Source organism: Protopterus annectens, chromosome 14.part0, assembly GCF_019279795.1.
Source record: "Protopterus annectens isolate FY-2018-M chromosome 14.part0, PAN1.0, whole genome shotgun sequence".
NCBI classification, from domain to species: Eukaryota; Metazoa; Chordata; order Ceratodontiformes; family Protopteridae; genus Protopterus; species Protopterus annectens.
The window spans coordinates 378863720-378877717 of NC_056748.1; positions in this window are offsets into that span (position 1 = coordinate 378863720).

Genomic DNA, 13998 nt, shown 5'->3' on the forward strand with positions numbered 1-13998 from the left:
ACACACACACACACACAGTTGCCAGTAGTGAGATTAGAACCACTACCTATTTAGTTATTTCTAATATAGTGTTACGCAGTTATCAGACACACCACGGACATTACATTACATTAAATTAACATATTTGCTTTCTTTCTTCCTTCATAGCACTGAGTTTTATTATGGTGAAAGACATTTCATATGAAAACTAAGCTTGAAAGCCATGGCTTTGTTTAGACTCCAGATTACACTAATTAACTGAGGTGTGATGCTGGCAATATGTAACAGATAAGGCACATTTAAATCTAATTGTTTGCTTAATGGCTCTGTCGTTGGGATAAGTGACCTAACTTATTGCACCACTGTTAGTAGCTGTTGTGATGTAACAGATGAGACAGATGCAGGAAAGAAAGGCAAACTTAACTATTAAATGATGTTTTTTCTGTATGTGAAGTATTTAGTGTTGGATTACAGGGAAGGAAAATGCTTTTTGGCAAGACAAGCTTGACATTTGGGCAGAGTTTTCCTGTATAAAAATACAGAAGATACAGAGAAAATTTGATAAGCATGTGACTATCGCTACATAAAAAAATTAGTTATAAGCTGTCTGATTCATTCACTGTAGCATTGCTCCCTTTATTATTTATGTGAATTCTGACTTAAAATATGCCTTCCCTTTCAGCACTGCTGCTAACTTTTCTGTGAGACTGAAGTGCTGCAACCACCCCTATCAGTTAGTATATTTTGTACAACTGGATAATCTGATGTTTGAGCAGTAACCCCTGTTACATTTTGCTGGAAGATTTCTTTAATTTTGTGTGGCTTTGTCTAATCACATACAGCAAGTCCTCCAGGCGCTTTAAAGTGTTTCACATGTTTTGTTGCAAAGTAGATCCATTTATAGCTTTGGGAGTCTGCATGTCTTTTATTCCTTTAATTTGCCTCTAGTAGGGTACTAATTGCAGGAGTTTGAAATGATGCTGTACAAACAGTCTAAATATATTTTTGTGAATGTCTGACAAGTCGCACGTTGTCAGAAATTCAAAACATGATATAAAAGAATAAGAGGAAAATGGAGTTTTCATTTGCATTTCTTAAATATTTTAATGGACCTGTTTAGTTATACACCCGTGCACTAAGCGATGTAGTTTTGCCATGATGTGCGTGTACATTAGCATTTCAGTTTTCATTTGTGTGGCTAGGAAGATTCCATTTATGTTCTGGAAAGTTTTTACCCCACCTTCATGTTGTGGGACTCTTGTAGAGTTATCCTTTTTATAGTTCATATTACATTGCTAAAGTTACAGAGATAGATAGAGCAAATATATCATGTAATTTTACAAGGCATGTTCTAGTCAGTCGATGTAGCAATCAAGTGACCATAGTGAAGGAAGCTACTTTTCTCAAAACTTGTATTTTTTATCATATGCTCCTGTTTTCACAGGATAATGCTAATCCATATTTAAAACACTCATGAAAAAATATTATAGTTGCCAACATGGAAATGGAGAAAGTATTGTAGCTTGTAGGAGAATGATTTACTATGTAAATAATCAGTAATAAAAATGTCAACACATGCTAATCTGGTTCAGATGTAATGCACCGGAGAGAAGAAAAGTCATATTAATAGTTGCAGAATTCCTTGATGGAGCAACTAGAGTTGGAGAAGTGGGGGATTGCAGAATAGATATTTGGTTACGTAGGAACCCCGTGCAGCTGAGATGGGTTGAGTGATACAAGATCTGTGCCAAAATGTGCTGGCTTTTTCTGCCAAGTAGCATCATGCTACCTTGAGTGATTTGAGGTTGTATAATAGTACCCACAGACTTCAGTCTGGTTATTATGCCATAAAGTTGATTGAATAGCAGCTCAGATGGTGGCAGTTACCTGAGATTTGTAGTAAGGAAAACAGACTTACCTTGTGACTCAACTTAATTACACAGAAAGGGTCTTGTTACAAAGCTTTTTTCCTGCTTTACAGATGAAGTTTGTAAAGCATACTGCTTAAAGTTCAAGTGCAAATAACTTTTACTGCAACTTCTGTTTTACATGAAAGAGCATTTGCGTGCACAAAGTTGCAAAGGGCAAGTTTTTTGGCAAAGTTCTGAGCAATTAGACTGCATTCATCATGTGAGTAATGCTTCCCAAAGGCAAGACAGACTAGACTGCAGTCTTCCACCACCCAGAAGAGTGTTGCTTGTAGGTTTGCCTTAGCAGAAATCTTCTGAGACAAGTGCACTGACTTGCTGTAGGAGACATTATCCTGTGCAAGGCAATCCTTGAATGGACTGGTAGTCCTTTGGCCAGTACTCCTCATTTGGCAGATCTTAAAGTTAAACCATAACTTCCATGGACATTGGGGACTGGCCATGCACGACATGAGACTAAGATCCAGTGAAGTGGTAAAGCCTTATTATAGCCTTCAACTGGCTCATAAAGATTGACACTGCAGTTGTGTGCCATCAAGCAGGACAGGACTCAGAAGGTCTGGGGTAATTGAACCGAGTCTCCTGCACTGCACAAAGCCATGGTCTAGGAACTTCACCTGAGACTAATACACCATTAATGGAATGTTCCAACCAGGTAACTAATTTCACCTTGCATATCATGATTCATAACACCAAGCTGGAAGACCAAGTCCAGAGAGTGACCAAATGTATGCACAGCATATGTTAGTACCTAAGAAAACCCAAATTCCTTCATAATGCAGAATTATTATTTTGCAAAATCAATTGAGTCCTCATCTACCTTGATATTGAAGTCTCCCAGAATTAGCCGTTTAGGAGACAACAGCGTTGAACAGGCAAGGAAATCAGAGGAAAAACTCTGAGGAATATCCTCTCATTGTTGTGCGGATGGTAGAGAAGGAGAAACCTGCAGTGTGCACATGCCCTATGCATGCTCAGAGGAGCAGGTACTCACTGTGTTAAACATTCTTCGGCTCACTGGTTGAAAGCTAGATAGTTGCATCCTCATGCCTTGACATGTACCAGTCATGGGTGTTGCACCACAGAGAATTGTGGGGGCATTACAGCAACAAGAATAGATCCACAGCTACTGTTTGTGATGACTGCAATGTCTGAACAATGCAACAAGATGGATACAGTAGATGTCTTGCACAGACAGATTTTGTGTTAAAATTCAGCACTAATACTGTGATACCACGGGTGGACAGGTCTTACCTTTCTCGTTGAGATTGTAAAAGGGATTCATGAATACTTTATGCAAAACAGCAAGACAGGAGTATACCTGTCTGCATGATACTTCGTGCCACATGGAATGTGACTAAGAATCGGTATTGGGCACACGCTGTCCCTGGTAACTTCTAGTGTGTGTGGCAACAATGTCCAACCCTATGGTTTCTGAAAATGCCTGTCTTACTTATACTTATAGTGGGACTATCCTAAATAGAAGATGGGTGGAGACAGCAACTGATCCTCTTTTAAACTGTAGTAAAACCCATCATAGGAGAGGAGCAACCCAAAAAGGCATCGCACTATAACATAAATTCTACTGTTGTTGAGATAATTACGAATGTAATAGAAAAGGAATAACAGAATAAAATAATGAGGTAGTCAGTAATCCAACACCAAATAGTCTGGAAATAAAATAAAACAACTCCAATAAAATAGCAGTTAAAGTAGCAAATGGTGTAATATCTAAGTTGTTCCTTTTGTGACTTTCAAATCCAAATATCAGAAAAACTGTGCTTATAGTACAGACAGATGCCAGTCATTAGATTTATCTTGTACACTTTCAAAATACAGTTTAACATTTACTGTTATTCTCCATTTCATAAATGTGTGCACCTTTACATATGCAGTTTGGTAGCTGTAATTAAATATAGGATATGCCGTAAAAGTCAAATACCTATTGCTATAGTAAGGTTAGTGGGTTGGTTAATGTACCAGATGTAAGACTGGGCTCCAGGGCTGATTCAGCTTGGTTCTTCTACACATCTTGTTTCTGTATAAATGACATATTTTTTCCTGAAAATTAAACAGTTGGAGACAACCTTGTGAAATGGGACCATCCCTACTACATGTGTAAACATGGATCTTATTGCTTTTACATCCACTTGACTGTACACAGTGGCGTGCCTTCATGATTCCTCTCGGCTTATTTATTCCCCCTTTGGAATGAGAGCTTCACCCATTCATTCCCTGAGCAGAGTGGGAGCCCTATGACCCATTCATTCTCTGGGCAGGTTGGGAGCCCAGTGACCCATTCATTCCCTGGTTAAGGTGAGAGCCCTGTGACCCATTCATTCCCTGAGCAGAGTGGAAGCCCCATGACCCATTCATTTTCTGAGCACGGTGGGAGCCATGTGACTTATTCATTGCCTGGGCAGGGTGGAAGCCCTATGACCCATTCATTCCCTGGGCAAGGTGAGAGCCCTGTGACCCATTCATTCCCTGGGCAAGGTGAGAGCCCTGTGACCCATTCATTCCCTGGGCAAGGTGAGAGCCCTGTGACCCATTCATTCCCTGGGCAAGGTGAGAGCCCTGTGACCCATTCATTCCCTGGGCAAAGTGAGAGCCCTGTGACCCATTCATTCCCTGGGCAAGGTGAGAGCCCTGTGACCCATTCATTCCCTGGGCAAGGTGAGAGCCCTGTGACTCATTCATTCCCTGGGCAAGGTGAGAGCCCTGTGACTCATTCATTCCCTGGGCAAGGTGAGAGCCCTGTGACCCATTCATTCCCTGGGCAAGGTGAGAGCCCTGTGACCCATTCATTCCCTGGGCAAGGTGAGAGCCCTGTGACTCATTCATTTCCCTCATATGTGAGAGTTGGACATTAGGGAGCAGGTCTGTCTGGAAAGCCATGCAGATCCCTTCCCTATCCCTTGCTTAGCCCCTGCCCATGGCAGCTGTGGCTCCGCTAATGTGGCTTCTTGGGAGTATGTATGTGTCTGCACATGGGGACCATTTCAGCTTTCTTGCAGTACAGTGACACTTTAATATATATGTTACCAGATACAGCCCTACAGTTCTGTGCAGGTGGCTGGCAGCAGGTCAAAACTCCTCCCTCCCTGTGGGACGGATGAGCTGAGAAGTACTGTTCACTCCCTCTACTCAGTCGCACGTGCTACTACTCAAACTATGGATCATCTGGAATGTAATTAACACTTTATCCTTCTATACCAGGAGCTTGGGATTGGGATATGCATTTTTTTTTAATTTAGAATGCAAGCGCTCACCAGTTTCCTTTATGAAATAGAATGGTATGGCTTGACAGAGTTTAATGCGTACTTTAAAATGTACTTTTCTACATGGCATGCTAAAAGCAATCATAATTTACTGACCAGGAGACAGGAGTTAAACAGTGGTATAGAGTGCTGCTGCTTCTTGTCCTTTCGGCCACTTCTATTAGGTGTCGCCACAGCGGATCAGTGGTATAGCATACTCATTTGTATTGTATATTGATTTATATTTCACAATTAAGCTGGACCTATTGAGTCATATATGATTTGGAAAAAGAGAGAGAGAGAGAAACCAATACTAAACTTTTAACTTGTATGAGCGGACTAAATTAGCCAATTTAAAACCATTTCATAAAGCAGTTTTAAGTGACATTTCAGGATATTTATAAGATCTTGGGTCATGAAACATCGTTTCTTTCATCATCTCAGCATTTTTATTATGAATTATTAAAAAATGCCATATTACACAAAAAGAACAAATGGCAGTTTATAATATGATAGCATGTATTGATGATGTGAACGTTTTCTTGGTTTCATTACCCATTTTCTAAGTAGGGTTTAATACTGTAGTTTGATTCCATTTCTTGTTGTTTCATGATTGTAGAATTGCAGATGCATTATCTATATAAATAGGCCCTAGGATTTAAAAAAAAAAGCCTCTGCTCATGATAATTGCTTACGGCAGGTAGGTCAATTACCACAATGGTGAGAAAATGTAATTAAGATATGACAATCATCACAGTGAGAAAGACCTCATTATCCACTCATTAACAAATGTTTGAATCACACTTTAACTAATGTTAACAATGTCGACCTGACAGCTGTAGTGTTCATAGTGTTCACCCTAGCCTCACATCCACATTGGCATGTAACACACACACATTCAACAATCAAGCCTTATAATCATTTTTTTTTTCGTTTCATAGGTTCCTAGGCAGGTACTAGGCTATTGGCCCAAGGCCCTAGATAAACCTAGCCAACAAGGTTCCCTGGTGTATGCCACCCAAGAAAGTTAATTTCCTGTGCCCCTGTCGAGCAGAGCCACAGATGTGATCCCCAGGGTGTATTTCCTATTTCCCATCCACTCATCAAGATTTTTCTTGAAGAGTGCTACTGAGGAACTTTGCTTGATATAGATGGGTAGCTTTTTCCAGACTATAGGAAGTCTCTGGGACAGGAATCTAGCCCTCCAGCATGTCCTGTTTATTGTGGTGACAAGGTTTAGGACCCTAGAGCGTATAGCCCAGAGGGATTGGGATTTCTTTAGGTATAGCATGTCCAACAGCTCTGGGTTTAAATATGTTAGGCAGAGATCTCGGAGTAGGCAATATGCTACAGAGTAAAGCTGGAGTTTTTTGAGATGGTCAGTTACTGCTCAATATCTGAGTTGCTTGGCTTCTGCTACATGCCTACAATCAACTGCATTACTAGCTGAGTTAAGTACACACTTGCAGTGTTAAAGATTCTACTGCATTCTATTTTTTCTGTGTATTTAATTGTTTCATTGAATATTGTAGTCTGTGTCTCTCTCTAGTTATTTATTTTTCTATTTAATTGTTTTATAGAATACTGTGGTCTCTCTCTGTCTCTGCAGTTAGTTTCCAGCTCACCCTCCCTGTTCTTGTTCTGGTTTTGGTATTAATCTTGGTGGCTTTGGAATTGCCTGCCCCTCCTGTAAATTTGTGTTTGAACACTCCTCCTGGGTCTGTCTCATTTGCTCACTCAACCGAGTACAGTGAGATCATATTTTGACTTCAGACACTCCTACCAGTCCCATTTGTTCAGCTCTATCCCAGTCTAGTGTCACTAGCTCATTCTACCTAATGCAGAAGGAGCATTTGTGAAGGGCAAGCCACTTAGGTTCTAAATTTTGAATTATCTTCTGTTTCACCTTTCTCCCTATCCAAAAAAAATAAAAAATTCTAAGCTTGTTTTCTGCCTATCCTGTAACTAGTCTAGTCCAGATACAGATTTGCTGTAACTAGGACCGTTTGTAAGCTTTTGAGCCCACAAAGCCTTTCTGTGTTGGAGGGAAGCCTTCTAGCTTATCAGTGGGAGTGGTAAGCACTAGGTAGCCTATCTACTACAAGAGTGGTTTCTGGCCCAGAAATTGTAGTTTATTGGCCGTTTGGCAGTTTTTCCATCTATTTCAACTTACTGGTTTAAAAGCCCACATTTGCGCTTGTTTCCCATCTTTACTGTAACTAGTCTAGTCCAGATACAGATTTGCTGTATCCAGGACTGTTTGTAGCCTTCTGAGCCCCCAAGCCTTTCTGTGTTGGAGAGAAGCCTTCTAGCTTTATCAGTGGGAGTGGTAAGCACTAGGTAGCCTATTTACCACAAGATATAGGTACAGAGATTCTTAGGTTTAGCACTTGAATTTGCTTATTCATGCTCAGCACTTGTTCCTAACTTGTTGTTCGCACTGAATAAGCTAAAAATTACTATAGCACTCAACCTTCCTCTTTTACCTAGAGGAAAACAGTTTTTATACTTACTTCCTCACTTGCTTAGAGAAAAACAGCTCTTACACTCACTTTCCTCACTTGTCTAGAGGAAAGTAGTTTCTTATTCAGGCATGTCCAAGGGTCAGCTCCCAGTGTTCTCTCCTGTCTATCTGATGAATCTGGGCATCTTGAGGCAATGTAGCAATTGCCTCATGTACACAGACAACCCTCTCCTCCTACCACCCAACACCACAACCTGAGAGAGATGCACTTATCTAGCCAAACTGGAGGTAAAGCTCTCTCCAATCAAGAATGAACTTGACAGTCAAGAGGTGAAGATAAACACTTGCACCACACCACACTCATCACATAGTCCCACTAAACCTACACCGCCAAAATCCACACATAGAAACATAAAAACATTTGCAGAGGCTCTCAATAATCTCCTCAAGCAGCAGAGACCTCCAAAGCAGAAACGCAACCAACCTCCACCCCCCCAACACAACCCAAATGACACATAGCCCACAGACTCACTGTGCCAATAAACCACAGCCCATAAGGCAAAACAATGTACCCAATACACTAGTCATAGGTGACTCTATAGTCAGGCACATATGTCCCACTCACCTTGCTACACAAGGAGAAGGTTACTGTCAGCTACCTGTCAGGTGCCAGGATCCACCACATATCCCACACAGTCATGTCACTCCACAACAAGTACAAATATGACTCTGTCATTGTCCATGTTGGTGTGAACGACCTGAGACGTACCTCCCTGGACCACATGAAAAGAGACATGGAAGAGCTCTTCAATCTTGTAGCCCAGGCAGGTATGACCCTAGCCCTGAGTAGCATCCTGCCTTCACTCAGAATGATACCGCAGTACAAGGACAGAATGATAGACTTCAAAAAGTGGCTAAGCTTCTGGTGTCATTCTAAGGGGATCCAGTATCTGTCTGCCTGGGAACGACATGGTCGACAGACCACGATGCTTTGCCAGAGATGGCCTGCACTTGTCGCCCCTGGGATTCCGGATACTGGCTAAGACTCTTGCTATCCCTATAGTGCCTTTTTTAGGCACGGTTCAAATGACAAATTCACCACCATAATAGGAACAGGCAAGCAAAAACTGAGGGTAATGCTACTCAGTGCTAGAAGTCTAAATCTCAAAATGCACTCACTCGAGGCACTCCTTAAAATGGAGAACATCGATATCTGTGCAGTGACTGAGACTGGTTCAAGGCTCTAGAGAGCACCCCTGCATTACCAGCCTATAACTCATACCACACTTTTCACCCATCTAACCTGGACCATAACACCAAAGGCGGAGGTGTGTCCATATTCATTAAGGATATTCCACACCTCCAGGCTAGTTGTGCAGCATAATGCATCCGAGGTTATCCAAGTGCAATTAACTCTGGGCAAAACTGCAATCCAAATTGTAGTTTGCTACAGATCCCCCGCCGTGTCCCAGGATTCCCACTCCTCTTTTCTTGATATACTGGAAAATGTTAGGGTTCAACCAAACACCCTAATAATGGGCGATTTCAACTACCCCACCATTAACTGGGAAAACTACTCATGTACCAGCTCCTTCACTCAACGCTTTCTGGAATTCATAAATTCCAATGCCCTGGATCAACTTATCCACACCCCCACCAGGGGCAACAATATACTAGACCTAGTCATTACCAACATGAGTGACTGGTGTTCCACACTTGAAGTCAACTCCTCGTTGGTCAAATCCAACTATAAGCTAATCACCCTAGATATCCGTATCCCGCCCCCACCCACCATTAAGGAAACCACGGTAAAAAATTTCTCCAAAGCCAACTTCATGCTTCTTAAGACAGAAGTGGTGAACATCATGACACCCATGCAGATGGACAATACAGTTACGACTGCTGAATCCTACACAAATGCACTGTATAAGCACTTACACAAGTGCATGGATCGTGCTATCCCAAACAGAGCCAAGATGCTATCCTCCAAAAGAAGGAAGCCAATCTGGTGGTCCCCTGCCATAAACAAACTCTACAATACAAGGACGAAACTGTTGCAAAAGAGAGAGCTCCCTGGTCAGCCTCTGTAAGAAGCTAAGATCCCTTATAAGATTCTCCAAAGCTAGCTACAAAAACAAAATTGCCACGAATTCTAAGGGCAACCACAAAGCATTCTATAGCTATGTTAAGAATCTCAATGGCAATACCAAGATCTGCTCTGAGTTACAGCACAATGGCATGAAAATTACAGAACCAACTGATATTGCCAACATCCTGGCAGACAGGTTCTGTGTTAACTTTACCCCTCTCTCACCCTCTAAAGGGCCCATGTCTATACAGGAAGAATGCAGAGTCCCTGTAATCATATCTATGGAGGTAAATGCTGCACTCTCTAAAACCAAAAACACAGCATCCATAGGACTGGACAACATCCCAGGCTGCGTTTTACACGAACTTCAGAACAAACTGGCTCCCCACCTAAGCACCATGGTCATAGTCTCACTTCAGGCTTTGTGCCCACTGAATGGCACACAGCAACAGTTATCCCACTCCACAAAGGGGGGACCACCACTGATCCTGGGAACTATTGCTCTATTAGCCTGACGAGCCTGGTCTGCAAGACCATGGAACGTATCATCATGGAACTCATAAACAAGGACATTGGTAACCTTCAAACTTTGGACCCCACCCAGTTCGGGTTTGTGAAAGGCAGATCATGCCTTCTGAACCTGATGGACTTTTTTGAGGCAGTCACCAAAGCCGTAGACGAGGGTAAGGTGGTTCACACAGCCTATCTTGACCTCTCCAAGGCTTTCAACACCATCCCCCATTCTGGAATTATAGCTAAACTCACTAAACTAGGTATAAATCCCAACATCACAAGATGGGTTGCCAACTGGCTCACTGACAGAACCCACACTATAAAAGTTGCAGACTCCAAATCTGACTTCAAAGCAGTGACAAGTGGAGTACCACAGTGTTCAGTCCTGGGACCTCTCCTGTTTGGTATCTACGTCTCTGACGTACAGGCTAACACAGAAGGCCTCTGGCTAATGAAGTTCACAGATGACTACAAAGTAGGAGCCATAGTAGAGTCCCCAAATTATGTGGACATCCTACAGAAGGGCCTCACTGAGACAGATGCCTGGTGTCAGAGGCATGGCCTCAAGCTCAGTGCCAAAAAGTGCATTGTCATCCCCTTTGGTAAAAACTCTGTACCCATGAACTACTACATAAACTTCAGTCTAATTAATGCCAAATGTGTGATGAGACCTTGGGACCCAGGTGGACAGTTGTGTCTCCATTGATAATCACATTGCCACAGTAGTCAGGAAATCCTTCTATGTGGCACACTTCTTCACAAAAGGGTTCTCATCCAGGAAAAAAGAGGTAATTGTTCCCCTCTACTCTACACTCATTAGACCCATTATAGAGTACAACACCCCTTTTGGAATGTACCTCACAAGACATCTGCAGCAGCTGGAAAGGCCACAGAAGTACCTCACAAAGAGGATTACTGGCCTAAAACAGATGCCCTACACTGACCGTCTCAAAAACTGCTCTCTCTTAAAACTTGCTACTAGATTAAGCTAATGGCCTTCACCCAGTCATTCCCCTATACAAGAATGAGAAAAAGTACACTAATTTTTATTTTGCCATGCTGTGCCAACCAGATTTTTTTTACACTGCAGTGCCTACATCGCTTAAAACTGAACAAGGAGAAAAAGAGAAGGGAGAAAGAAAAAAACAGGAGCACTTATTTACATTACTGTCCTCGTACTTTATAACATGCAAGGAAAATCATGTACTACTAAAATAGTATTACTAAGAAAAAAACATTGTTTTACTTGCAGTTAACTTTCTTCCTCCTCTTCCCCTCACCTGAGTATTTTTCTGAACATTAATGACACAAAGTAGGGCATACAGTGAATATAAAAAGTTTACACACCCCTGTTAAAATGCCAGGTTTTTGTGATATAAAAAAATGAGACCACAATAAATCATTTCAAAACTTTTCCCACCTTTAATGTGACCTATAACCTGTACAATTCAACTGAAAACCAAACAAATCTGTTAGGGGAAAAATATAAAAAATAAAAAACATACAGTAAGCTAGTTGCATAAGTGTGCACACCATTAAACTAATACTTTGTTGAAGCACCTTTTGATTTATTTACAGCATTCAGGTGTTCATCCCCGAACCCTGATGCATAATGCTGGACCTGCCCTCTAGATGGTGCTCGTTTGGTAAGATTTTACTTATACATCCCTTCCTTCTAGAATGGGCATGCTGACCTCATATGCTTATCATCCCTTTCTGGCCGACTCTTCCAGAATCTGAGTTAATAGCTAAAACCAGGACACTTGGAGAATAGGTTATTTATCAATCACTTTTACTTCAAATTTAGGTACAGGTAGTCACTAGAAGACTACTGCATACCAGTGTTACAAGGCATAGTTAGTATCTGTTCTCATATTCTTCATCCTGCAACCTTTATTCATTTTTATAATTTTTTCCCTTGCTGTTCTCACACATGGAAATAACATTAACTTTTTGAGGCCACTGGCCTCATGTAGGTCTTCCTCAATTGCATTGTAGTGATTAATCACACATACTGTCTTTAGGATTGTTTGGTTATCTGTTCACATGCTTATATGTTCAGTCTTTCCATTTGCAAATTGCTTTTAGAGGACTTTTGTCCATATTCTCAGTCTGGTCTTTTTCTTGGCTTCCTATTGACTCATCACGGCTCTTATTACTGTAGTTGCATTGAAATGATGAGCCTAAATTCTGAAAATATGTAAATGTTGGCCCTGGGTGTAGTGGGTGTGCTCCCCTACTTAACTTATATAGCCACTCCCTGCAAGTTGCACAACCCCAGGAAAAGGGGAGAGATGAGATGTATTGCATTAATAAGTTTTCTGCAATAACTTGGCATCCGATAACTCAATAGGAATCCTTATGCAGCAGTCACTTCCTCTCCTATTTCCCTTCCTACTTAATACCCTGTGTAACCAAATCATTAAGTATGGATAGTGCTTTCTGAAGAGGAAACTGTCTTAAAGTGCAGATGTAGGGAATATTATCTATCTCTCATAGGGAATATTATCTATCTCTCAGCTGTAATCAGTTTTTGAATCCGAAAATAACATCAAAATGTGTACTATAAAAGGTGCATATGGATTGGCTAGGTTGGATATTAAGTCATCAGGCAGTAGTTATGCAATGACAGCTTGTTTCCCATTATTCCTACTGACTTCAAAATGTTCAGGATGCTTGGTGCACATTGCCTGGTAACTGAGATGTTCTGAATGATAGAATATCAAGATATATTACCTATGGAACTATTTCCCCCTTGGAAATGCCTTTTTCACAGGGATTATCATCTGTCTGGAACAGCCTATATGTGGGTACACTTCTAATGGGAGAGACAATATGTTTATGAATTGCTCCATTTGCCACGTAGTACACAACAGTAATTGGGTAACTGTTTGTTGGTCGGGACTCCCAATTCTGATTTCAATAATGTAGTGACTGAATGTCCAAAAAACAGACTTACATATACGAAGATCATGAGTTGGATTCTTCAGAAATATTCCCTTTTCTTTGAGGTATGGTGATCTTGGAGTTCATTTATATAAGTTTGGGGGTGGGGTGCTGGGGTGCTTGCCTGCCCCCCCCCCAAAAAGTTTAAAGGAGAGGAGCAATATTCACTGTTCTGCATTTATGGACGACTTCTTCTGGATTGTGGGGACTTGGCATTGCTGGTCCTGACATTCCAATACTGAGCCTAGTAACTGACCAGTGCTTTCAGTTATTTAGTGTGCTGGACCAAGTTTCAAACCTTGGCAGTTTTTGCTTCATTTGGTGATAGTGTCCATGCATTGATTGCATTTCTCTAAGTACTGTAATTTTTCTAGCATTATCTTTATTTTGAATTTATTGTGTTTGTGATTTTGCAGTTTTTCAAATGTTATGCTCGTTCTTTTAGATTCGAATGTCCATTCTGTAGTGTTTATCAACATACATTGTAGATCACAATCCTCTCCACTGGTAGGTACTATTAACAAGACCTAGCTAAAACATCATATTTATGCTTGTTCATATTCATTTTGATATGCTCTTGTGGTAAGATGTATTTATCTAATAGAATATGTATGCATTTTGAGAATTATTTTAACCATCACCATTGACGTGAAGTGATGGATGAAGACCTGACTATGATACAGGTGACCTAAGTTTGATTAGCAGCTCAGGCTCCTGCTGCATTTGGTAGGGGAAGGGAAGAGTGATTCAGCTTTATGGGCTCATTTCTCTTTGGGAGGAAGGTATGGAGGCATGTGGTTGGGTACATAGTACTATGGT